We start from the raw sequence: 26,955 nt of genomic DNA on the forward strand, positions 1-26,955 counted from the left end.
CCCTTACAACAATGCAAGTATATATGCTCTTACCAATTCTATTCAACATTTTACAGGAGGTCCTAGCTATTACAATTAATCAAGAAAAAGACATAAAAATCACAAAGGAAGAAATAAAACTGTATTTGCAGAAAAAATGTTCATGCAGAAAATCCTCAGGAACTTACAAAACAACTACTAGAACAACTGCTAAATCAATCCAGCAAGGTCAAAAGATGTAAAGTTAATATAAAAGTCTAACAACATTGTAAATGAACTATACGTCAATAAAAAAATTTTAAAAATCAATTTACATTTTTACATACTAGCAGCAAACAATTGGAAAATGGTCTTTTTAATATAAAAGCACCAAAAAAACATAAAAAACTCAGGGAAAAAATTTTAGATATATTTTTTATATATAGCTATATAAATATAATATTTATAAATATAAGGCCACTACACTGGATATGACAAAACACTGCTAAGAGAAATTAAGACTGTAAAAAATGGCTAAATAAACAATACTCAGGAATTGAAAAAAATGATATGAGGATGTCATTTCTCTCCAAACTGATACATAGATTCAACACAATCCCAAACAAAACCCCAGGAGGATTTCTAGGTAGAAATTCTCAACTTCATCCTAGAATTTATATGGAAATGCAAATGATCTATTAAAGTAGTCAAAGTGATTTTACAAATTGAACTGATATCAAAATTTGCTATAAACCTACAGTAATCAAGACAGTGTGGTACTGGTGAAAGGACAGAGTTTAGAACTTAATGCATGCATATACGGTCAAATGATTTTCAGTGAAGGTACCAACAAGACAATATAATGGGGAAGGGAAAGTCTTTAAAAGAAAGGGTACTGGAAAAACTATATATACAAATTGGGGAAAAAAAAAAAAACTTCAACCTTTACCTCACACAAGACACAAAAATTGGCTCAATGGAACATATACCAAAATATAAAGCCAAAATGATAAAATTCCTAGGTGAAAACACAGAAGAAAATGTTTGTGACCTGCGGGTAGCAAGACTTTCTTAGATATGACACAAAAGGGACAAACCAAGGCAATAATTTGGAATTAACAAATATTGAAAACTTTGGATGTTCAAAAGACAGTAGTAGGAAAATAAAAACACAAGTCACAATTGGTACATATATCTCAATACACATAAATGACAAAGAATTTGTATCAGGACTATACAGGCATACCTCAGAGGTATCATGGGTTCAGTTCGAGGCCACCCCAATAAAATGAATGTTGCAATTAAGCGAGTCACACGAATTTTTTGGTTTCCCAGTGCATGTAAGAGTTATGTTTACACTATACTGTAGTCTATTAAGTGTGCAATAGCATTAAGTCTAAAAAAAATCAGTTTACATACCTTAATTAAAAAGCACTTTATTGCTAAAAAGTACTAACCATCATCTGACAACGCAGGGTCACCACAAACCTTCAATTTGTAAAAAGTGCAATATCTGCGAAGTACAATAAAGTGAAGCACAATAAAATGAAGTATACCAGTATTAAGAACTTTTACAATAATAACAAAACAACCTAATAAAACATGGGCAAAAGATTTGAACAAATACTTCACAATAGATATATGAATGGCCAATAAGCACATGAAAAGATCCTCAACATCATTAGTCATCAGATAAATACATACTAAAACTACGAGATACCATAACACAATCATTAGAATGGATAAAACTAAAAATAGCTCACCAAAAAGGGAACCCTCCTACATTGTTGATGGGAATGTAAATTGATGCAGCCTCTATGGAAAACAGTATGGAGGTTCCTCAAAACACTAGACTTGCCATATGATCCAGAAATCCCACTCCTGGGCATATATCCAGACATAACTATAATTCAAAAAGATACATGCAGCACTATGTACAATAGCCAAGACATGGAAACAACCTAAATGTCCATCAACAGGTGAATGGATAAAGGAGATACGGTACATATGTGTGTGTATACATATATACACACACACATATATACATACATACACACAATGGAATATTACTCAGCTATAAAAAAGAATGAAATAATGCCATCTGCAGCACATGGATGGACCTAGAGATCATCATACTAAGCCAAGTAAGTCAGAAAGAGAAAGACATACCATATGGTATCACTTATGTGGGGAATCTAAAATACAATACAAATGAACATATTTGCAAAACAGAAACAGACTCATCTAGAGAACAGACTTGTGTTTGCCAAGGGGGAGGAGGGGTGGGGGAGAGAAGGATTGGGATTTTGGGATTAGCAGATGCAAAGTATTATATCAATATATAGGATGAATAAATAACAAGGTCCTATTGTGTAGCACAGGAAACTATATTCAGTATCCTGTGATAAACCATAATGGAAAAGAATATATATATGTAACTGAATCACTTTGCTGCACAGCAAAAATTAACAGAACATTGTAAATCAACTATACTTCAATAAAATTATTTTAAAAAAGAAAAAAACCTCACCAAGATATGGTGAGGATGTAGAGCAACTGGAACTCTTCTACAGTGCTGGTGGGAATGAAAATGATACAATCTCTTTGGAAAACTATCTGGCAGTTTCTTAAAAATTTAAACATATTCCTGTCATATGACTCAGTTTTTCTACTTTCAGATATTTACCTAAGAGAAATGAAAACGTATGTCCACACAAAGTCCTGTATGTGACCACTTCATATAGCCCCAAACTGCAAACAACCCAAAAGTGCATCAACAGGTGAATGGAAAGTGGAACATCTATACAATAGACTGCTACTCAGAAACAAAAGGAGTAAATTATTTATATATGAAACAATATGATTTTCAAAATAATTTTGATGACAAAGTAAGCCACACATTACAGTATGATTCCATTTAGTTTAAATGCAAAGTAATCTAAAATGACAAATATCAGATTAGTGTTTGGAGCCAGGAGTGAAGAAGAATGAACTGCATAGAGGTACAAGCTATCTTCTGGGGTGACGGAAACGTTTTATGTCTTGATTGTGGTGATGGTTTCATGGACATATACAACTGGTAGAATTCATCACATTGTGTAATTTATATGAATGCAATTTACTGTATGTAAATAATTAGTTATTAAAAAAAATATTATAGGGACTTCCCTGGTGGTCCAGTGGTAAAGAATCCGCCTTCTTAGTTCCTGGTTGGGGAACTAAGATCCCACATGCCGCGTGGCTACTGAGCCTGCATGCCACAACTAGAGAGCCTGTGTGCCACAACTACAGAGCCCATGCACTCTGGAGCCTGCATGCCACAACTACTGAGCCCACGTGCCACAACTAGAGAGCCTATGTGCTCTGGAGCCTGCATGCCACAGCTAGAGAGAAACCCAAGCACCACAATGAAGAGCCTGTGCGCAATAATGAAAGATCCCACGTGCCACAACTAAGACCCAATGCAGCCAAAAATAAGAAAGAACAAATTATAGATGGAATGAAGAAAGATTAAGTAAAGAGAGACTTTAGCAACATAATAAAAAAAGAAACTCATGTAATAAGCTCTTTACATTGAAAATAGAGACTATACCTTGGAACCTATGGAACCGTTAAAACTAATGCTATATTAGGACATATAAAATCCTCAAATCGTTAGAGAGTAGAATTAGTACTAATTACTATCCTGATAAAATATGATAAAACAATTTGATCAAGGTACAATAAAACAAGAAAACTTTCTTTTAAACAACTCTTGTGTAAAAAGGAATTTAAAAAAAAATAGGTTGTCTAGGAAATGGAAATAAGAAAAACAACTACATATCAGAATCTATGGAAGTCACCTAAAGCTATATTCAGAGGAAAATTAAAACTCCTAATAATGTCATTAGTGAATGAGAAAATGAAATTAATAGTTTAAGTTTTTTTCAGCAAAATGGAAAACAAAATCTAAGGAAATTAGATGGAAAGAATTAGTAAAGAGAAAAACAGAAAATAGAGAATTAGAAAAGAGAAGAATGATGACACTATATTTTATATTTAACAGATATATCCAAAAGCTGGATTTTAAAAATAAATAAAAATTAACAAAATTGACTAATGAGTAGCAAACAATTTTTTAAAAAAAAATAGCAGCTATGTAAAATAAATTAAAATTGGAAATTACCAGATATAAAAGAAAAACAATTATAAGCGATTATTATGCTCAGGTTCATAGAAATAAATCTGTAACCTAAATGAAAAGGGTAACTAACTAGAAAAATTTAAATTTATATAATTTAACCCAAGGAAGAAACTATAGGGAGGTTATTTACCAGAGAGGACATTGAGAAAGTTGTCAAAGGTCCACTTCCCCACAAAGGCCCAAGTACCAGGACTTTTCTCTCAAACTTGAAGACTATGACCTCATTCCTTCACACTAACATCTCTAAATCAGACTTTTTCTTCTTAGCTTCCATCTCCCTCCAATCATACATTGCATATCTTCCCTTGGCAATCTCCCCATCTCTTAAAAATAAGTCTCTTACTGTCCCAAGCCAAATTCATCTTTTCCTCTACCAACCTGTTCTTTCTTCTGACTTGTTTCTATTAAATGCTATCACTTTCCAGTTACCCAGACTTGAAAATACAACTGGAAATGCTTTATTTTTTCTTTGATGTTTTATAAACCTCTGAATAATCCTAAAAATTGAGCAGAATAATTTTATGAAAGTAGAAATTCAGTGAATCAAGTGAATAAGTAAATGAATCAATCCTTCAATCTGAAAGGAATGAGTGACCAAAAAGGAAAAAATGTGCATTGCTCTGTCTGGATTTTTAAACATAGAATGGAGCAATGTGTGTAAAACTAAAAAGCAAGGACAAGGAGATAACTGTGACATCTGCATCCAGAGAATAAGAAAATGTTATCAGAGAAGACAGTTATGTGTGAGAGAAAATATACACACATAATGTGTGAGGAGAGTTAGGTTGGGGAACTCACGCTAGACACACCACAGTGTTTCTTCCCAGGCTTTGAGCCTTTTCAGGCTACCCAGGAAACATCAATTATGAGCTGGAACTTTCCAGAATAGCTGAGCTTTTCCTTGCAATGGCCTCTGCCTGCCTAGTTCTCTCTCACTCACCAGGGCATGCTCCTCTTGTCCCCTCCTTCTTCACCATCCAGGGCTCTTTTCCTTGCTCCAATAATGAGATCACATCTGGCTTAGAAACTGAAACTCCTGCTTACAAGAAATAAAAGGGGAATTAGCCAGGCCCATAAATCAGATCAAGTTGCTTGGTCATCAGGAAGGTGAGGCCATTGTAGAAGGGAGCTGAGGAAGAGATGAAGTATTCTGAAGAATGGGGAAGATGAAGTTGTATGGACAGTCTAATGAAGCTGCCAATTCTACAAAACTATATTTATCTGGGGGAGCACAAAAATCAGAAACTTAGCGAACTATATCAGAGGTTTCCCAAACATTACATTGGAAAGCAGCCCTACGTGCAGATTCTGAATTACAGGGAGACCTCCTTACCCAGTGATACCAGGCTCCTATAGTTCTGCAACATCACTTTCCTGTACAAATTCCTCTGAGCAGGGTTCAGCCATTCCCACTCCTCTTGAGAGAAATCTACAGCCACATCCCCAAATGTCACCAAATCCTGAAATGACATAAACATATTCTTGCTCAACTAGTGTTCTTACCCTCTCATGAGCATAGTTTAAAAAATTAAATTGTCTATACTTCTGGAGAGAAATACTATAGGTAGTGAAAATTTCTGTCAGTATCTTGAGTTCTGAGCAACACATGTCAAGTAATTGCTAGACAACTTCTCTGTGCTTAGTGTTGATATTCTGTCATGGAAAGTATACAATTTCAGAGTTTCTACTGATGGAGAAAAGATACACACAGAAATTGGCAATAACAGAACACTGTAAACAATCAAGTGTAAAATGTTATTCATACTAAATGCTAGAGCATTTCTCAATATGGAAAATAAGGATAGACAGGGGCAGTGAAAAAGGCTTCAAAGAGGAGGCAGAAACATGAGTTATGCCTTACAGGACGTACATGGTCTAAACCAGCATTTTCCCAAATTCTACAATGGAATGGTCAATGTTCCACCTATATCAATAAGGTATATATTAAAATATATTTGATGCTTATAATTGGTTTTCTAAAATTAAATACAAATATAATAAAAACAGTAAAGTTTTATGGTGATTTTGCAAAAATATAACTATATGCCATTACAGAGAACAATCAGGGACAACAAAAGATTACATAACAGCTCTGACAACATCACTAAGTTTCAAAGACAGCTGGTAACTTATCATGCTACCTAAAAGACAAAATAATAATAATTTTAAGTACTAATTAAGTTAAAGAGTGAACATTTCAAATGTGATAATGAAGTGCCATCAAAAAATACCTACAACTCTCACTAGAGGAACATACCCAATTGTGCACATCTAATGAGCAAGAGTTTTTTAAATGTTAAAACATAGCTCTTTAAGTACCACTCTATGTTACATTAAGGATCTTGATAGCATGGAAGATGACCTAGTCTGCTCCCTAGAAATTAAAAATGGGCATTATTCCTAATGTGGTAAATCTGCTTCAGAATTATCAAGGCTTGCTGTCTGATTTGGTATATGCTTCACAGGTTTGGCATGTCACGGAGCAAAATCTACTCTTAAGCTGAGCTGATATGTAGATGACCTAAACAGCTGAACTGACTTGTCAAATATTGAAATCCTTCCACACTGGTTGGTAAACAGCAGAGGAACCACTCCCAGTTAAAAGACCAAGAGCATTCCCCTGAAAGAACAAACAGTGAAACAGACCTCTTCATTCTAATAGACACTGATTTCAAAAAGGAGATAATGAAAATACTGGAGGAGTAAGAAAAGCTATCGACAGAAATGCAGAGTACTGTAAAAGGGAACTAGAAACTATACAGAGGAACCACAAAAAATCAGAAAACTCATCTGCAGAGATGAAAGCTAAGGGCAATGAATAGCAGAATGAATGATGCAGAAGAATGAATAAGTGACCTGGAACATAGAATAATGGAAATCACCCAACAAGGACAGCAGACAGAAAGCCAAATGAAAAAAAATGAAAGCAATATAAGAGACCTATGGGATAATATAAACCATGCCAATCTACACATAATGGGGATTCCTGAAGGAGAAGAAAAAGGGGATCAAAAATGTATTTGAAAAAATTATGTCTGAAAAATTCCCAATGGGGCTTCCCTGGTGGTGCAGTGGTTGAGAGTCCGCCTGCCGATGCAGGGGACACGGGTTCGTGCCCTGGTCCGGGAATATCCCACATGCTGCGGAGTTGCTAGGCCTGTGAGCCATGGCCGCTGAGCCTGCGCGTCCAGAACCTGTGCTCCGCAATGGGAGAGGCCACAATAGTGAGAGGCCCGAGTACCACAAAAAAAAAAAAAAAAATTCCCAAACCTAAAGAAGGAAACACATATCCAGGTACAGGAAGCACAGAGGGTCCCAAGTAAGATAAACCAAAACAGACCTACACCAAGACATATTACAATAAAAACAGCAAAAGTTAAAGAGAGAATTCTAAAGGCAGCAAGAGGAAAACAAAGAGTTCATTACAAGGAAACCCCCATAAGGCTACCAGGTGATTTCTCTACAGAAATGCTGCAGGCCAGAAGGGAGTGGCAAGATATATTCAAAGTCCTGAAAGGGAAAAATATACAACCTAGGATACTCTACCTAGCAAGATTATCATTTAGAACAGAAAGAGAGATAAAGAATTTCTCAGACTCACAAAAACTAAAATACTAAATCTATCCTAAAGGAAACATTGAAAGGTCTTCTCTAAATAGAAAAGAAGAATTTATAGGAAAGAAAAAAACATCACAATTGGAAAGTAAATTACTTAAATTTACTTTAAATTTAAAGCCAGGACACAGACTAAAAAAAAAAATCCAAAAATTTGTGTGAAAATGATGGTAATCACAATGAACAGCAAAAGGATGAACAAGGTGTAGAACAGGACATCAAAATCATAAAATGTGGGGGAGGAGAGTAAAAAAGTGTAGATTCTTTTTCTTTCCTAGAATGAATGTGTTTCAGCCTATATAACTACCAGTCTAAGGCAAGTAGATATAGGAAGGGGTTAACATTCTTGAAAAATAGGGTACCCACAAATCAAAAACATACAGTAGATTCACAAAAACCAAAAAGAAGAGAACATAAGTATAATACCAAAGAAAACCATGAAACCACAAAAGGAAAAATAAGGGACAAAGAAGAAATATAAAATCAACACGAAAACAAGGTTTAAAATAGCAATAAATACATATCTATCAGTAATTACCATAACTGTCAATGGACTAAATCCTCCAATCAAAAGACACAGAGTGGCAGATTGGGAAAAAAAAAAAAAAAAAGAGCCTACAATATGCTGCCTACAAGAGACCCACTTTAGGGCAAAGGATACATAGAGATTGAAAGTGAGGGGATGGAAAAAGATATTTCATGCAAAAGGAAATGACAAGAAAGTGGGGTTGCAATACTCATATCAGATAAAATAGACTTTAAGACAAAAGCCATAAAGATAAAGAAGGATGCTATATAATGAAAAAAGGATCAATACAAGAGAATTTTACGTCAACATATATGCACCTAATATAGGAACACCCATGTACGTAAAACAAATACTAACAGAAATATAGGGAGAGGGACTTTCCTGATGGTGCAGTGGTTAAGAATCCACCTGCCAATGCAGGGGACATGGGTTTGAGCCCTGTTCCAGGAAGATCCCACATGCCGTGGAGCAACTAAGCCCATGCACCACAACTACTGAGCCTGCACTCTAGAACTTGAGAGCCATGACTACTGAGCCCATGCACCACAACTACGGAAGCCTGTCTGCCTAGAGCCCATGCTCCGCAACAAAGAGTAACCCCTGTTCCTACTCGCCGCAACTAGAGAAAGCCCATGTGCAGCAACGAAGACACAAAGCAGCTAATAAATAATAAATAAATAAATAAATTTATAAAAAAGAAAAAGAAATAAAGGCAGAAATTGAGAAGACTACAATAATAATAGGATATTTTAACACCCCGTTCACATCAATGGACAGATCTTCCAGATAGAGAATCAATAAGACAAGAGATACTAAATGATACAACAGAACAGTTAGACTTAATTGATATTTTCAGTACGTTACATCCAAAAAAATCCAGAACACACATTCTTTTCAAGTGCACATGGAACATTCTCTAGAACTGACCACATACTGGGGCATAAAACAAGCCTCAACAAATTTAAGAGTATAGAAATTATCTCAAGCATCTTTTCTGACCACAACGGCATGGAACTAGAAATTAACCACAGAAAAATAAATGAGAAAAAAATGATTACATGGAGACTAAACAACATGGTACTACAAATCCAATGGGTCAATGAGGAAATCAAAGAGGAGATTTAAAAATACCTTGAGACAAATGACAATGAAAACACAACCATACAACATCTATGGAATGCAACAAAAGCAGTTCTTAGAAGTTCATAGCAATACAGGCTTTCCTCAAAAAACAAGAAAGGGCTTCCCTGGTGGCGCAGTGGTTAAGAATTCGCCTGCCAATGCAGGGGACATGGGTTCGAGCTCTGGTCGGGGAAGATCCCACATGCTGCAAAGCAGGTGAGCTTGTGCGCCACAACTACTGAGCCTGCACTCTAGAGCCCGCCAGCCACGACTACTGAGCCTGCGTGCTACAAACACTGAAGCCTGCGCACCTAGAGCCTGTGCTCCACAAGAGAAGCCCCCACAATGAGAAGCCCGCGCACAACAACAAAGCCCCCGCTCGCCACAACTAGAGAAAGCCAGCGCACAGCAACAAAGATGCAGTGCAGCCAAAAATAAAAATAAATAAAATTAAAAAAAAAAGATATCTAGATTGGTAGGGAAGAGGTAAGATTGTCATTATATGCAGATGATATGATACTACATATAGAAAACCCTAAACAGTTCACACATAAACTACTAGAACAGATAAACGAATTCGGCAAGGTAGCAACATACAACATTAATGTACAGAAATCGGTTGCATTTCTTTACACCAACAATGAAATATGAGAAAGGGAATGTAAAAATAATCTTTTAAAATTGCAACTCAAAACATAAATTACTTTGGAATAAACCTCACCAAGCAGATGAAACTTATACACTGAGAACTATAAAACACTGATGAAGGAAACTGAGATGATTCAAAGAAATGGAAAGATATCCCATGCTTTTGGATTGGAAGAATTAATGTTGTTAAAATGGTCATACTACCCAAAGCAATCTACAGATTTAATGTGATCCCTATCAAATTACCCATGACATGTTTCACAGAACTAGAAAAAATAATCCTAAAATTCATATGGAACCATAAAAGACCCAGAATTGCCAAAGCAATCCTGAAGAAAAAGAACAAAGTAGAAGGCATAACCCTCCCAGAGTTCAGACAATATTAGAAAGCTAGAGTAATCAAAACAGTGTGGTACTGGCAGTAAAACAGACATATGGATGAATGGAATGGAAGAGAGCCCAGAAATAAACCCACACACCTATGGTCAATTAATCTTTGTCAGAGGAGGCAAGAATATACAATGGGAAAAAGACATTCTCTTCAACAAGTGGTGTTGGGAAATCTGGACAGCTGCATGTAAATCAATGAAGTTAGAACACACCCTCCCATAACACACAAAAATAAACTCAAAATGGCTTAAAGACTTAAACATAAGACATGACACCATAAAACTCTTAGAAGATAACACAGGCAAAACAATCTCTGACATAAGTTGTACCAATGTTTTCTTAGGTCAGTGTCCCATGGCAATAGAAATAAAAACAAAAATAAACAAGTGGTATCTAATCAAACCTACAGGCTTTTACACAGCAAAGGAAACCATAAACAAAACGGAAAGACAACCTACAGGATGGGAGAAAATATTTGCAAATGATGCGAGCAACAAGGGCTTGATTTCCAAATTATACACACAGCTCATACAACCCCAAAAAACAAACAACCCAACAGAAGAATGGGCAGAAGACCTAGACATTTCTCCAAAGAAGAAATACAGATGGCTAGTAGGCACATGAAAAGATGCTTAACATCACTAATTATTAGAGAAATGCAAATCAAAACTACGATGAGGTACCACCTCACACCAGTCAGAATAGCCATCATTAAAATGTCTACAAAACAAATGCTGGAAAGGGTGTGGAGAAAAGGGAACCTTCCTACACTGTTGGTGGGAATGTAAGTTGGTGCAGCCACTATGGAGAACAGTACAGAGGTTCCTCAGAAAACTAAAAATAGAATTACCATATGATCCAGCAGTCCCACTACTGGGCATATATCTAGACAAAACTATTATTCAAAAAGATACATGCGGGGGGACCTTGAAGATGGCGGAAGAGTAAGACGCGGAGATCACCTTCCTCCCCACAGATACACCAGAAATACATCTACACGTGGAACAACTCCTACAGAACACCTACTGAACGCTGGCAGAAGACCTCAGACCTCCCAAAAGGCAAGAAACTCCCCACGTACCTGGGTAGGGCAAAAGAAAAAACAGAGACAAAAGAATAGGGATGGCACCTGCACCAGTGGGAGGAAGCTGTGAAGGAGGAAAAGTTTCCACACACTAGGAAGCCCCTTCGCGGGCGAAGACTGCGGGGGGCGGAGGGGGGAGCTTCGGAGCCGCGGAGGAGTGCACAGCAACGGGTGCGGAGGGCAAAGCGGGGAGATTCCCGCCCGAGAGGCTTGTCTGCTCACCCGCCGGGGCGGGCAGGGCTGCGAGGTGAGGCTCTGAGGCTCGGGTTTCGGTTTCGGATGGAGCGCGGGGAGAGGACTGGGGTTGGCGGCTTGAATATAGCCTGAAGGGGTTAGTGCACCACGGCTAGCCGGGAGGGAGTCCGAGGAAAAGTCTGCACCTGCCGAAGAGGCAAGAGACTTTTTCTTCCCTCTTTGTTTCCTGGTGCGTGAGGAGAGGGGTTTAAGAACGCTGCTTGAGGGAACTCCGGAGACGGGCGCGAGCCGCGGCTAAAAGCGCAAACCCCAGAGACGGGCGGGAGACGCTAAGGCTGCTGCTGCTGCCACCGAGGGGCCTGTGTGCGAGCACAGGTCACTCTCCACACCCCTCTTCCGCGGAGCCTGTGCAGCCCGCCACTGCCAGGTCCCCGGGATCCAGGGACAACTTCCCCGGGAGAACGCACAGCGCGCCTCAGGCTGGTGCAACGTCACGCTGGCCTTTGCTGCCGCAGGCCCGCCCCGCCGCCGGCCTGAGTGCGCCAGAGCCCCCGAATAAGCGGCTCTTTTAACCCCGTCCTGTCTGAGCAAAAAACAGACGCCCTCCAGCGACCTACACGCAGTGGCAGGGCCAAATCCAAAGCTGAGCCCCTGGGAGCTGTGAGAACAAAGAAGAGAAAGGGAAATCTCTCCCAGCAGCCTCAGAAGCAGCGGATTAAAGCTCCACAATCAACTTGATATACCCTGCATCTGTGGAATACCTGAATAGACAACCAATCATCCCAAATTAAGGAAGTGGACTTTAGGAGCAAGATCTATGATTTTTTTCCCTTTTCCTCTTTTTGTGAATGTATATGTGTATGCTTCTGTGTAAGATCTTGTCTGTATAGTCTTGCTTCCACCATTTGTCCTAGGGTTCTATCCGTCCATGGTTTTTTTTTTAAATTTTTTTTTAATAATCAATTTTAATTTTAATAACATTATTATACTTTATCTTCATTCATTCTTTCTTTCTTTCTTTCCTTCCTTCCCTCCTTTGGACAACGAATCATCCCAAATTGAGGAGGTGGTCTCTGACAGCAAGATTTATGATTTTTCCCCATTTACCTCTTTTAGTGAGGGTGTATGTGTATGCTTCTGTGTAAGATTTTGTCTGTATAGCTTTGCTTCCAACATTTGTCCTAAGGTTCTATCCGTCCCCTTTTTTTTTTCTAAATAAGAATTTTTTAATTCAATAACTTTATTATACTTTATTTTATTTTTACTGTATCTTCTTTCTTTGTCTTTTTTCCTTCTTTCCCTCCTTCCTTCCTTCCTCCCTCCCTCCCTTTCTTTCCTTCTTGCCTTCTTTCCTTCTTTGCTTTTTTCTTTCCTTCCTTCCTTCCTTCCCTCCTTTCCTTCTTTCTTTCCTCATATTTCTACTAATTCCCTCTACTTTTTCTCCCTTTTATTCTGAGCCGTGTGGATGAAAAGCTCTTGGTGCTCCAGCCAGGAGTCAGGGCTCTGCCTCTGAGGTAGGAGAGCCAACTTCAGGACACTGGTCAAAAAGAGACCTCCCAGCTCCACATAATATCAAATGGTGAAAATCTCCCAGAGACCTCCATCTTAACACCAGCACCCAGCTTCACTCAACGACCAGCAAGCCACAGTGCTGGACAACCTATGCCAAACAACTAGCAAAACAGGAACACAACCCCACCCATTAGCAGAGAGGCTGCCTAAAATCATAATAAGGCCACAGACACCCCAAAACACACCACCAGATGTAAACCTGCCCACTAGAGAGACAAGATCCAGCCTCATCCACCACAACACAGGCACTAGTCCCCTCCACCAGGAAGCCAACACAACCCACTGAACCAACCTTAGCCACTGGAGACAGACATCAAAAACAGCAGGAACTATGAACCTGCAGCCTGCAAAAAGGAGACCCCCAAACACAGTAAGATAAGCAAAATGAGAAGACAGAAAGACACACAGCAGATAAAGGAGCAAGATAAAAGTGCACCAGACCTAACAAATGAAGAGGAAATAGGCAGTCTACCTGAAAAAGAATTCAGAATAATGATAGTAAGGATGATCCGAAATCTTGGAGATAGAATGGACAAAATGCAAGAATCAGTTAACAAGGACCTAGAAGAACTAAAGATGAAACAAGCAACGATGAACAACACAATAAATGAAATTAAAAGTACTCTAGATGGGATCAATAGCAGAATAACTGAGGCAGAAGAACGGATAAGTGACCTGGAAGATAAAATAGTGGAAATAACTACTGCAGAGCAGAATAAAGAAAAAAGAATGAAAAGAACTGAGGACAGTCTCAGAGACCTCTGGGACAACATTAAACACACCAACATTCGAATTATAGGGGTTCCAGAAGATGAAGAGAAAAAGAAAGGGACTGAGAAAATATTTGAAGAGATTATAGTTGAAAACTTCCTTAATATGGGAAAGGAAATAGTTAATCAAGTCCAGGAAGCACAGAGAGTCCCATACAGGATAAATACAAGGAGAAATACACCAAGACACATATTAATCAAACTGTCAAAAATTAAATACAAAGAAAGCATATTAAAAGCAGCAAGGGAAAAACAACAAATAACACATAAGGGAATCCCCATAAGGTTAACAGCTGATCTCTCAGCAGAAACCCTACAAGCCAGAAGGGAGTGGCAGGACATACTGAAAGTGATGAAGGAGAAAAACCTGCAGCCAAGACTACTCTACCCAGCAAGGATCTCATTCAGATTTGATGGAGAAATTAAAACTTTACAGACAAGCAAAAGCTGAGAGAGTTCAGCACCACCAAACCAGCTTTACAACAAATTCTAAAGGATCTTCTCTAGGCAGGAAACACAAGAGAAGGAAAAGACCTACAGTATCAAACCCAAAACAATTAAGAAAATGGGAATAGGAACATACATATCGATAATTACCTTAAATGTAAATGGACTAAATGCTCCCACCAAAAGACACAGATTAGCTGAATGGATACAAAAACAAGACCCTTATATATGCTGTCTACAAGAGACCCACTTCAGACCTAGAGACACATACAGACTGAAAGTAAGGGGATGGAAGAAGATATTCCATGCAAATGGAAACCAAAAGAAAGCTGGAGTAGCAATTCTCATATCAGACAAAATAGACTTTAAAATAAGAACTATTAAAAGAGACAAAGAAGGACATTACATAATGATCAAGGGATCGATCCAAGAAGAAGATATAACAATTGTAAATATTTATGCACCCAACATAGGAGCACCTCAATACATAAGGCAAATACTAACAGCCATAAAAGGGGAAATCGACAGTAACACATTCATAGTAGGGGACTTAAACACTCCACTTTCACCCATGGACAGATCATCCAAAATGAAAATAAATAAGGAAACACAAGCTTTAAATGATACATTAAACAAGATGGACTTAATTGATATTTATAGGACACTCCATCCAAAAACAACAGAATACACATTTTTCTCAAGTGCTCATGGAACATTCTCCAGGATAGATCATATCTTGGGTCACAAATCAAGCCTTGGTAAATTTAAGAAAATTGAAATTGTATCAAGTATCTTTTCTGACCACAACGCCATGAGACTAGATATCAATTACAGGAAAAGATCTGTAAAAAATACAAACACATGGAGGCTAAACAATACACTACTTAATAATGAAGTGATCACTGAAGAAATCAAAGAGGAAATCAAAAAATACCTAGAAACAAATGACAATGGAGACACAACGACCCAAAACTTGTGGGATGCAGCAAAAGCAGTTCTAAGGGGGAAGTTTATAGCAATACAAGCCCACCTTAAGAAGCAGGAAACATCTAGAATAAACAACCTAACCTTGCACTTCAAGCAATTAGAGAAAGAAGAACAAAAAAACCCCAAAGCTAGCAGAAGGAAAGAAATCATAAAAATCAGATCAGAAATAAATGAAAAAGAAATAAAGGAAACAATAGCAAAGATCAATAAAACTAAAAGCTGGTTCTTTGAGAAGATAAACAAAATAGATAAACCACTAGCCAGACTCATCAAGAAAAAAAGGGAGAAGACTCAAATCAATAGAATTAGAAATGAAAAAGGAGAGGTAACAACTGACACTGCAGAAATAAAAGAGATCATGAGAGATTACTACAAGCAACTCTATGCCAATAAAATGGACAATCTGGAAGAAATGGACAAATTCTTAGAAATGCACAACCTGCCAAGACTGAATCAGGAAGAAATAGAAAATATGAACAGACCAATCACAAGCACTGAAATTGAAACTGTGATTAAAAATCTTCCAACAAAGAAAAGCCCAGGACCAGATGGCTTCACAGGCGAATTCTATCAAACATTTAGAGAAGAGCTAACACCTATCCTTCTCAAACTCTTCCAAAATATAGCAGAGGGAGGAACACTCCCAAACTCCTTCTACGAGGCCACCATCACCTTGATACCAAAACCAGACAAGGATGTCACAAAGAAAGAAAACTACAGGCCAATATCACTGATGAACATAGATGCAAAAATCCTCAACAAAATACTAGCAAACAGAATCCAACAGCACATTAAAAGGATCATACACCATGATCAAGTGGGGTTTATTCCAGGAATGCAAGGATTCTTCAATATACGCAAATCTATCAATGTGATAAACCATATTAACAAATTGAAGGAGAAAAACCATATGATCATCTCAATAGATGCAGAGAAAGCTTTTGACAAAATTCAACACCCATTTGTGATAAAAACTCTGCAGAAAGTAGGCATAGAGGGAACTTTCCTCAACATAATAAAGGCCATATATGACAAGCCCACAGCAAACATCATCCTCAATGGTGAAAAACTGAAAGCATTTCCACTAAGATCAGGAACAAGACAAGGTTGCCCACTCTCACCACTCTTATTCAACATAGTTTTGGAAGTTTTAGCCACATCAATCAGAGAAGAAAAGAAAATAAAAGGAATCCAAATCGGAGAAGAAGAAGTAAAGCTGTCACTGTTTGCAGATGACATGATCCTATACATAGAGAATCCTAAAGATGCTACCAGAAAACTACTAGAGCTAATCAATGAATTTGGTAAAGTGGCAGGATACAAAATTAATGCACAGAAATCTCTGGCATTCCTATATACTAATGATGAAAAATCTGAAAGTGAAATCAAGAAAACACTCCCGTTTACCATTGCAACAAAAAGAATAAAATATCTAGGAATAAACCTACCTAAGGAGACAAAAGACCTGTATGCAGAAAATTATAAGACACTGCTGAAAGAAATTAAAGATGATACAAATAGATGGAGAGATATACCATGTTCTTGGATTGGAAGAATCCACATTGTGAAAATGACTCTACTACCCAAAGCAATCTATAGATTCAATGCAATCCCTATCAAACTACCACTGGCATTTTTCACAGAACTAGAACAAAAAATTTTGCAATTTGTATGGAAACACAAAAGACCCCGAATAGCCAAAGCAATCTTGAGAACGAAAAAAGGAACTGGAGGAATCAGGCTCCCTGACTTCAGACTATACTACAAAGCTACAGTTATCAAGACGGTATGGTACTGGCACAAAAACAGAAAGATAGATCAATGGAACAGGGTAGAAAGCCCAGAGATAAACCCATGCACATATGGACACCTTATCTTTGATAAAGGTGGCAGGAATGTACAGTGGAGAAAGGACAGCCTCTTCAATAAGTGGTGCTGGGAAAACTGGACAGGTACATGTAAAAGTATGAGATTAGATCACTCTCTAACACCATACACAAAAATAAGCTCAAAATGGATTAAAGAACTAAATATAAGGCCAGAAACTATCAAACTCTTAGAGGAAAACATAGGCAGAACACTCTATGACATAAATCACAGCAAGATCCTTTCTGACCCACCTCCTAGAATAATGGAAATAAAAACAAAAATTAACAAATGGGACCTAATGAAACTTCAAAGCTTTTGCACAGCAAAGGAAACCATAAACAAGACCAAAAGACAACCCTCAGAATGGGAGAAAACATTTGCAAATGAAGCAACCGACAAAGGATTAATCTCCAAAATTTACAAGCAGCTCATGCAGCTCAATAACAAAAAATCAAACAACCCAATCCAAAAATGGGCAGAAGACCTAAATAGACATTTCTCCAAAGAAGATATACAGACTGCTAACAAACACATGAAAGAATGCTCAACATCATTAATCATTAGAGAAATGCAAATCAAAACTACAATGAGATATCATCTCACACCAGTCAGAATGGCCATCATCAAAAAATCTAGAAACAATAAATGCTGGAGAGGGTGTGGAGAAAAGGGAACACTCTTGCACTGCTGGTGGGAATGTGAATTGGTTCAGCCACTATGGAGAACAGTATGGAGGTTCTTTAAAAAACTACAAATAGAACTACCATATGACCCAGCAATCCCACTACTGGGCATATACCCTGAAAAAACCGAAATTCAAAAAGAGTCATGTACCAAAATGTTCATTGCAGCTCTATTTACAATAGCCCGGAGATGGAAACAACCTAAGTGCCCATCATCGGATGAATGGATAAAGAAGATGTGGCACATATATACAATGGAATATTACTCAGCCATAAAAAGAAATGAAATTGAGCTATTTGTAATGAGGTGGATAGACCTAGAGTCTGTCATACAGAGTGAAGTAAGTCAGAAAGAAAAAGACAAATACCGTATGCTAACACATATATAAGGAATTTAAGAAAAAAAAATGTCATGAAGAACCTAGGGGTAAGGCAGGAATAAAGACGCAGACCTCCTAGAGAACGGACTTGAGGTTATGGGGAGGGGGAAGGGTGAGCTGTGACAGGACGAGAGAGAGTCATGGACATATACACACTAACAAACGTAGTAAGGTAGATAGCTAGTGGGAAGCAGCCGCATGGCACAGGGATATTGGCTCAGTGCTTTGTGACAGCCTGGAGGGGTGGGATAGGGAGGGTGGGAGGGGGGGAGACGCAAGAGGGAAGAGATATGGGAACATATGTATATGTATAACTGATTCACTTTGTTATAAAGCAGAAACTAACACACCATTGTAAAGCAATTATACCCCAATAAAGACGTTAAAAAAAAAAAAGATACATGCACCCCTATGTTCACAGCAGCAGTATTCACAATAGCCAAGACATGGAAACAACCTAAATGTCCATCGACAGCTGAATGGATAAAGATGTGGTACATATATACACTGAAATACTACTCAGCCATAAAAAAGAATGAAATAATGCCATTTGCAGCAACATGGATGCAAGCAGAGATTATCATACTAAGTAACTCAGAAAGAAAAAGGCAGATACCATATGATATCACTTATATGTGAAATCTAAAATATGACACAAATGAACCTACCTATGAAACAGAAACAGAATCACAGACATAGAGAACAGACTGAGGGTTGCCAAGGGGGAGGAAGTTGGGGGAGGGATGAAGTGGGAGGTTGGGGTTAGCAGATCTAAGCTTTTATATATAGAATGGATAAACAACAAAGTCTTACTGTATAGCACAGAGAACTATATTCAATATCCTGTGATAAACCATAATAGAAAAGAAGATAAAGAATGTATATATGTATAACTCATCACTCTGCTGTACAGCAGTAATTAACACAACATTGTAAATCAATGTCAATAAAAAATATGTCAATTTTTATGTCAATAAAAAGTAATAAATAAAATTTATAAAATATGGTGATGGCTTAAGAGAACAAAAACAAAAATGTCTGGTATTTCTACCCTCAGTGATTTTTTTTTCCGTTTCTAAGGTAAAAAACTGGAAGTCCTCAACCCTCAGCACCTACCTACCATGGCACCCAATCTAGAAACAATCAAAATTTAGTTAGTATATATTTGTTCAAATGTTTCCTTATACAGACATGTCTATGATTATCTATACATATTCATTTTCTTATAACATCACTTGTTAGATAATATTACATGATGTAAATATGTGATATCTTATTTACTATCCCCTTGCTTATTTTCAGTTATATGAATCTTAATTTCTCACTATGATGCTATAAAGGTCTCTATTATTTTCTCAAAATATATTCCTAAAAGTTTTTCTCTCCATTGAGACTAGGATCTCCCAAACTTACTTAACATCAGAAAACAGTTTACACTATTTTGACCCAGTCAGAATAGGACCTAATGAAAAAATAATTCAGGCTGGGAGTAAAGTGTTGACCGGTAGTCAAAGAAATATTAATAAAGTTTCTTCACATAGAAAGAAAATGGAAGGAAATGGAAATAAAAGGAAAATGGAAGCATCAAAACACAGGAAGAAACTAAGAGCCCCCAAACTAACTATAAACAATAAGGTAAGTCCCCCAAAATATTATATCTACTAATAATAGGGGACTTACCTTATTCAGAAAGTGGCAAGAATACTAATTATTTAGAAGGAAGATTACAGAAAGAAGAAAGAAGATCATTACATAAGAAGCAATGGTACATATCCTAGAGTGGCCACTAAAAGAATAATAAAAGTAATGTATAATTAAGATAACTAGGAAAAAACTGATTTATCCAAAAGAAGGCAAAAAAGGAGAAATAAAGGAAGAAAGAACAGATGGGATAAGTAGAAAATAAATTGCAGCATGGTATACTTAAACACAAATATATTAATAATACATTAAATGAAAATGTACTAAACGCTTATTTAAAAAGACCAAGATTATCAGACTGGATTTTTAAAAACCAGCCAACCTTTTTTGGGGGGAGGCACAAGGGATCACGAGAGGCATAGGGGATTGGGAGGCACACTGGGCCGAGTGCCTGGCTGTGAGCGCAGGGGAGAAAAAAAAAAAGAAAGACTATATACTGTTTATAAGAGGCATACTTTAAATATAATCTTTAGAGCACCACAAGGGACTGTGATTCAGGAGGTCTGGGGTGGCATCCCAGAAAGAGCATTTGGGCTGATGGGCTTTGTCTGTTCTACACATCATATCCTCTGCCTTCTCCTTCTTCCATTACCAATTCAGGGGCAGGAAAAAAGAGGTTGCCTGCTGGCTCTTGCTGCCCTGGTCTCACAAATTCATTCCTTTGTTGATTCATATATTAATTTGGCAAATATTTACTGAATGACTACTACCTATTTTGTTCTAAGAGTTGGGAATACAAAGGTGAACAGAATACAGCCCCTCCCTTTGTGGAGTTAATATTCTAACAGAGGAGAAAGACACTAAACATAAGGTCATACACATATATACACTAATATGTATAAAATAGATAACTAGTGAGAACCTGCTGTATAGCACAGGGACCTCTACTCAGTGCTCTGTGGCTACCTAAATGGGAAGGAAATCCAAAAAAGAGGGGATATATGTATATGTATAGCTGATTCACTTCGCTGTATAGGAGAAACTAACACAACATTGTAAAGCAACTATACCCCAATTAAAAAAAACCAAAAAAACCCATATGGTCATACAGTGTCATGTACTATTAAATACTATGACAAAAAACAAGGTAAGGTAACTGAAAGTTACAGGAGTGTTTGTGTAAGATAAAGTAAGATAAAGTAATGTAGAGCTTCCCTGGTGGCGCAGTGGTTAAGAATCCGCCTGCCAATGCAGGGGACACGGGTTCAAGCCCTGGTTCAGGAAGATCCCACATGCCGTGGAGCAACTCAGCCTGTGTGCCACAACTACTCAGCCTGCGCTCTAGAGCCCACAAGCCACAACTACTTAGCCTGCACGCCACAACTACTGAAGCCCACGCACCTAGAGCCCGTGCTCCCAACAAGAGAAGCCACCACAATGAGAAGCCCGTGCACCGCAACGAAGAGTAGCCCCCGCTCGCCACAACTAGAGAAAGCCCGCACGTAGCAATGAAGACCCAACACAGCCAAAAATAAATAAATAAAAATAAATTTATTTTTAAAAAAAGTAATGTAAAACTTAAAAAAGAGGTGATTTTTGAACAAAAATCTGTCAATACATAAAGTGGGAGAGCCAGCCATGTCATCATCTAGGGGAGAATTACAGAAGAGGGAGGAGCAAACGCAAAGGTTCAGAAATAGAAGGTAGCTTGGAACATTTGAGGAACAGCAAGTTGACCAGTGTGACTGGAACAGAGAGCAGTAAAGACTTGTGGAAAATGAGGTCTGGGGTAGCCAGGAGCTGGATCATGTAGGACCTTATAGGCCCAGGTAAGGGAACTGGATTTCATTCCAAGTAAAATGGGAAGCGAACAAAGTTTCTGGGCAAAGGAGTGAAATAATGTGTTCCATCACACTGAGCACACTGCTCCCTAGAGTCCTTCATTATTTTCTACCACCCTCTTTAAATCTCTCACCATCATGTGTGTTACTGACCCTCAATATATAGTACAACTTCCTACATCTGACAGTCACTAACTAGTGATGTGTATACGTCACTTTCCTTCCTTGGCTTTTTCCTCATTTGTAAAACAAGTGTCTTAGACAAGATCACCCGTAATTTTCTTCCTGGCTTTATCATTTTATGAACCTACATCTTTGCTGTCTAATACACTAGCTACTAGCCACATGTGGTTATTTAAATCTCAATCAATTAACATTTAAAAATTCAGTTCTTCAGTCACACTAGTACATACAAGTGCTCCACAGCCACATGTGGCTAGTTGCTACTGTATTGGGCAGTGCAAACATAAAGCACTTTTATCATCAATCGTCACAGTGCTTCTCTAGGTGATTTCTGCTTCTGAGTCATCTTCTTAAGATGTAAGAAAATAAAAAGATATAGTATTTTCTATGATTTTATTTTTTATGTTTAACCTACAAAATGTATTTAACCTCAAAGTATGAGGAAGAAAATTTTTTTCTAAATGAATACTCCAGCTCTTCTCCACTGATTTAAAATAACATCATTATGTTATTATGTAATAAACAAACTAGTAGACATTAAATTCCATGAAGACAGTATTTTTTTCACCACAGTATTGCCAGCAGTTAATATACAGTAAGTCTTTAATAACTATATGTTCAGTGAATGAATATTTTCTATTCTTATTTATATTTGCATTGGTTTCTGGATATTATATGCTGATTTTTTCATTTATTTCTTCTGGCTCTCATACTATACTATTTTTGTTATTTACTATTTACGATTTGTTATTACAGATGTATTTAGCCATTCTTTTATGTAGATTCAATACTCCCTACTATTCTCCTTTTTCAAAAAATTCCCCGCTATTTTTCCATATTAACTCCTCTAATCTTTACTGCATGATCTAGAATATTTTAGCTGTAACCAGCTACTAAGTCAGGATATCCCTAGAACAGGACCTCATTACCCCCATGGAATCCTACTCTTCAGTGCCTGCAGAATGCCTGAAAAACACTCCTGCCCTAGCTGACCCACACTTTAATACTCAAGACACAACAAATCCCACTCCTCAAAATCACCTTGAGCAAGCAACCCTGTCATGTATCAATACTACAACTAAGACTTCCCCAAGTAGTCCCTGTCTACTTTTCAAACCCAGGTCTGTGGAAAAGCTCTAAACTGTTGGTCACATCTGAACACCCACCTTGACCTCAGTGAATCACTTCACTTCCCTACAGGGAAGAATTTCAGATTCCACCAAGGAGTGTATTTTTGCCTCTTGAGACCTCCCAACAGAACACCTAACCCGCAGGAAGCGCTAAACTGTTTCTTGAATGAAGATGAAAATTCTGGCTGAGAAAAAAAAAAGGAGGCTCAGTGGGTTTTGGGGGACGTCCTTTTACTAGACTGGAGAACATGAGGACCAGGTCACTGAATGAATGGAATTTTAGAATGGGAAATTTCAGAAGAAAAGCAAAATGTTCATATAAAAATCTGAAAAACAAGGCATTTCAGAGAAGAGAGTAGAAAAGCTTCCTTACCTCAGGCATGGCTTTAAGAATTTAGGACAGCCCTTCTGTCCTCCTCCTTCTGGTTTCTCTTTGGGAGAAGGGCAGTGTCCAGAGAAAACAGAGCTGGAGAGGGAGAAAGAAAACATGAAATGCTGGACCTGCCCTCAGCTCCCAGCATCACCAGCCTAGATACTCTCCTTTCCTTCTCTGTGCACTTCTCCCCAACCACAGAAGTAGATACGAGATGTCACTGCATTGGTCATTCCTATCTAAATTTATAAGTCTTTCACCTATGTGCTTTATTTTTTGAAGTATAGTTGATTTATAGTGTTATATTAGTTTCAGGTGTTCAACATAGTCATTCAATATTTTTATAGATTATACTCCACTTAAATCTCCCACGTGCTTTAGATCTCAATATGCAACATAAACTTTCTGTGCTTAAGATACCTCGTTTATATTTATAAGAAGTAACAGTATTTATCCTTCAGAATGGCACTGCCAAATAAGGATAATTTCCCCCTTCACACATGAAGGCTATTCATCAGTGAAATCATCCAATGCCTCATGGTAATTAAGTAATTGAGCCCAACTGGAATCCAGGTCTGACTCGTTAGTCTTTCCACCAGATGATGATGTTGAAAGGAAATGTGTCCCCACCCTTTCTACAAAGATGAGAGATAAAACTACAAAGTGAATGCCTCAGAGAAAGCATCTTTACACAGAGTAGGCATCAGAGGGATCATGTGGTCTGGAAGACACTGGACCAAAAAGAACATATTGCTTCTGGTCCTGGCTTATAATAAAATGCACCTGAAAACCAATCTCTCAACTTTTCTAAGAAATTTCCTCAGAAGGGGCTGGGGGGAGGGATATGCAGAAACAGTCACTGCAACCCCTTAATCATTAATTATTTTCCACTAAACTTCACTGCCTTGGAGAGTAAAGAAATTATCTCAGAAGCAGCATAACTTAGTGGTAAGAACAACTAGGTTTGTGGATCAGAATGCTCAAACATCTGATCCACCACTCAACTGGCTCTGCAGCCTCTATTGGAAACCTCAATTTCCTCATCAACAGAGTAGTACCTACTCTCTATCAACGGTTGGGAGGGTCATAAGATGATCCACATCAAGCATTTAGCGCAGTACCTGGTCGATAAATATCATTCAATCATTTATTTTCATAAGTAGCGCACAGTAAGTCTCCCCGTCCTTTTTTCTCTTGGATTCCTCACTAGGAGAGGGACGGAAAGACCTTCTGTGCCAGAGAGGACTAAGGTCCAGCAGCTCAGTCTTCTGCTCTCCAGGCCCGAGGCTTTCTCCTCCTCTCCAGCTCTCTTCCCCTCTCCCACTCTCCTCTCCGTAAACCTCATCTCTTCCCCTTCATCTCAATCTCGGTCTTCCCGCTACAAGTCTCCCAAATCCTGGAGCACACTGGCCTCCCAAAGCATCCACACAGCCTCCCAGCCACCACACAAACCCTCATGCTGGCAGCTCCCCTGGCAGACTGTGGACATGCTCCGGAGCTGTAGCTTGCCCACCCCTCGCAGTGAGTCACACAGTCACTGACATGATGACACATGGTGCCATATACTGTCACACACTCCTAGGGTCACACAATCTCAAGCAGTCTCACGTGAACACAGCTGCACGTTCACTGTTACAGAAACTGTCACACACATTCTCAAATTCTGTTCACACACCGTCTCACAGAGCCCCATACACAAGGTCACACACACAGTGACACTGTAACACACGGTCCCATACACGGTCACACTGTTCACACACAGTGACACGGTTTCCCTGTCACATTCTCAGACACTGTCACACATTCTCCCTCGGTCCCACACAGCCTCACACACTGTCACACGGCTTCACTCTGTTCAAACACGGTCACACACACCGGACCCAGGCTCCCACCGTCACAGGCCCCCTCACACGCCCGCTCCCGCCCGACAGGCCTGCCCAGGCGCGCGCACCCACCCCGGGCTCCTCACCGCCTTCTCCCCGAGAGTCGGCACTTCGTTCCGCACAGTTCGCGGAGGCTGGGAGCTGAGCGCTCTGCGGCCGGGGCGTGGACTCGATCTCGGGCCCGACGGGCGGACTCACAAAGGGGCCAAAGCGCTCGGGCAGGCTGTCGGCGCCAGCCGCAGTGGCTGCTGGGAAATGGAGTCCGGGGCCAGGCGCGGTGCGGCGCGGAGCATCCTGGGACTGCTCGCCGCGGGGGGCCGGGCAGACAGCTGCTTCCTGCCTCGTCCTTTCGCGTCGTCTTTGCCACGCTCCTTAAACACCCCGACCTTGCGACCCAGAACTCGCACTCGCCCCGCCCTCTCAGGCCGTCTGACCCACCGCCCCCGCCACCGAATCCAGCCCGGACCTGGATTGGCCGGCTCGAACTGCGCAGGTGCAGCTTGCTCGCGTCGCGGAGGCGTCCAGGCTCGGTGCACGCGTCGGCCGCGAATAGCGGACGCGGCTGTGTTGCGCATGCGCGGTGGTCGGGCCCGCGCCCGGGCACAGCAGGTGGGGCTCCAGGCCCGGTGCTGGAGAAACGCAGCTGGTTGAGGCTGGGTGTGAAGGCTGGGGCCCGCCGGAGGGGGGGACCCCGGGAGGATGCGGGCGTAGTTAAGAGATGATGTGCTCGGGATTTCTTTCTTTGCTGTTTCTTCTGTCCTCCCTATCCTTTCATTCGCCACTTATTGAGCGCCTACTGTGTGCCAAGCACTGTTGTAGATGCTGGGGACGCAACTGTGAACGTGCAAAAATCCCCACCCGTGGAGCTGACATTTTATTATGGGAGAAATTTAATAGGAAAAAAAAAAGGTACTAATATATACTGGGAATTGATACGCGTTATAAAGAAAAGCAAAACAGAGTATAAACATCATTCTTTCAGTTCTTAATTCTTTGTTACACCCTCTGGTTTCTATTCAATCTGTCTGAAAATACTTCATAAACTTCTATCTCTAGTCCTAACCCACATTCATTCCTCACCTCTTTAGAAATTTTGTTATAAGATGCAGAGCTTCAATGTAACTTGTCTCACCAAAGTAACCAATGACAAAAAGCAAATAAGCTGGTAATTTTTATATTGAGGAAATGTAAAAATGCAAATGTTATATTCACAAAGTTATTGAAACACTGTATATAGTAATAAAATGTTGAATATAAACAATATGGCTAAAAATAGAGAAGTAAATAAATAACTACATCTGTTTGAAACTATACAACATAAAAATAATCGTGTGATGATGAAGCAACCTGTAGAAATATTTCTTAAGTTTTGTTCTGAGGAGGAACAGAGCTGTTACAATTACACTAAGATTGCAAAATTGGAAAACTGTTCCTATGTATAAAAAAGTAAAAGGAGGGGCTTCCCTGGTGGC

General features: G+C 39.0%; 1 long non-coding RNA gene across 1 annotated transcript; it reads right to left on the reverse strand.

The window, feature by feature from the left end:
- Nucleotides 1-1,725: 1,725 nt before the first annotated feature.
- LOC309977282 lies at nt 1,726-25,664 on the reverse strand. Its single transcript, XR_014327042.1, has 5 exons — nt 25,570-25,664; nt 23,601-23,693; nt 5,475-5,601; nt 5,082-5,177; nt 1,726-1,861 (listed from the first exon to the last, which is right to left on the reverse strand). It is a non-coding gene; the product is annotated as an uncharacterized lncRNA (long non-coding RNA).
- Nucleotides 25,665-26,955: the final 1,291 nt, after the last annotated feature.

Source organism: Leucopleurus acutus (assembly GCF_964270905.1).
Source record: "Leucopleurus acutus genome assembly, chromosome: 20".
Classification (NCBI taxonomy): domain Eukaryota; kingdom Metazoa; phylum Chordata; class Mammalia; order Artiodactyla; family Delphinidae; genus Leucopleurus; species Leucopleurus acutus.